This window comes from Equus quagga, chromosome 13 (genome assembly GCF_021613505.1).
Source record: "Equus quagga isolate Etosha38 chromosome 13, UCLA_HA_Equagga_1.0, whole genome shotgun sequence".
Taxonomy (NCBI): domain Eukaryota; kingdom Metazoa; phylum Chordata; class Mammalia; order Perissodactyla; family Equidae; genus Equus; species Equus quagga.
Window position 1 is genome coordinate 96,480,997 of NC_060279.1, and position 1,509 is coordinate 96,482,505.

A 1,509-nucleotide genomic window follows, 5' to 3' on the forward strand; every position below is an offset into this window, starting at 1 on the left:
GGGATAAATGGTGACTACAACAATCCGGACGAAGGAAAAACTAGAGACAGTACTTTCCACAAGGGTGAGTGAGCAGCGAGGAGTCATGAGACCTCCACAGATTCACCATGGGCAGAGGCGGGGGCTGGATGCAAAAACTCTGAGGGGATCTGCATCCCTTGTACCCCTCCCCGGCACGACAGGAAGCACAGCTGGAACACAGGGGGCGGTTTTGCCAACCCGTTTATCCTTGGTGTGAGGTCAATGTCTTCGGGGGCCTTGGGAGAGCCCAAGGAGAAGTTCTGCAGCATTGAGTTCAAGAAGAGGAAGAGCCCTAAGTAGGCCAAGCTCTCCCCCAGACAGATAAGTTTTCCTGAAAACATAAGCGGTGGGGAGGGGATCATTGAGGGGAGCCCTAGGAAAGAACTTGGTTGCCCCACACCCTCTCTCCCATAACATTTACGTGCTCATTTATATAGATTTACACGTGAGCTGTCTCTGCTCCTGTTCTTGTCCTCAATACCAACAACAGAAGTGTGTGTGTGTTTCTCTCTGTCCCACCTCTTCTCATGCCCTCTGTCTCTCTTGGTCCGTGTCTTTGCCTGTCTCACAATTTCTATTTCGTTTGTGTCTCTAGTTAAGTATATTCTCAACTAAGTCAATTTATGAGACAATGTGAAAAGACTGGAAAAATCAATGCTGGTGTTCCCTGGGTATGAGAAGCCATGAGCGAGAGGTAGAGGGGAGCTGAAACCTCAGTGGCCCCCATTTTGGATTCATATGCAATAGGTGGGCACCAGTATCTGGACTGGCTGTTAAAATATTGAACTACTTCTGAATGGATGATGCACAGCCACTTCTCTAAGCTTCTGAGTGCCCCAATTGTCTGGTCAACTTGGCCCTCCCTCGGGACCCCTGATGTACCTACAATCAGCAGCTAATGGGTAATCCTCCCACAATCTGTTCCAACAACACCACCAGGGGCAGTTCTCCTTGGTCAGTGGCCCCATCACACCTGACAGACATTTTGAAAGCACCACCCACCCATCTTCGAACTTAAGTTTCTGGGTCTCACATGCCCCACTCATAACTTCCTGGAAAACGGGATCCACCATCATAAAAGTGTCCCATCTAGAGGGAGACCTCAGGATCCACTGTTGACTTCAGCACAGGCTCGTGTCACTGGCATAACTGAGGGTGGACAGCAAACATGTCCCTGAGCTGGGCCATAGTGTGGACCTGCAGCCTCAGTGGGAAAGGGAGGGGCCCAGAGAGCTGCCCCACTGAGTGTGGTAAAGTACGTTATTGTTCACAAATATTGTTTAAAAATCCCTGGGTGCTTAAACATCTCTGCCACGTTGACTTGGGAGACACTTGCTTTGGCCAATGATGTGAGGGTTAAATTGATGACTACCATGCTGTTTACCCTGTTTCTGCCTGTGTCAGGATAGAGTCTCTGAAAGTCCCCATCTCTACAGGACTGTGATGGCCTGGGATGGAAACTTTCATTGGCATGAAGTTAAATTTATT

General features: G+C 49.2%; 1 pseudogene; it reads left to right on the forward strand.

Moving 5' to 3' along the window:
* LOC124250379 (cytochrome P450 2B11-like) overlaps window positions 1-321 on the forward strand; it is a 32,320-nt pseudogene extending 31,999 nt beyond the window's left edge.
* The last annotated feature ends 1,188 nt before the right edge of the window (window positions 322-1,509 follow it).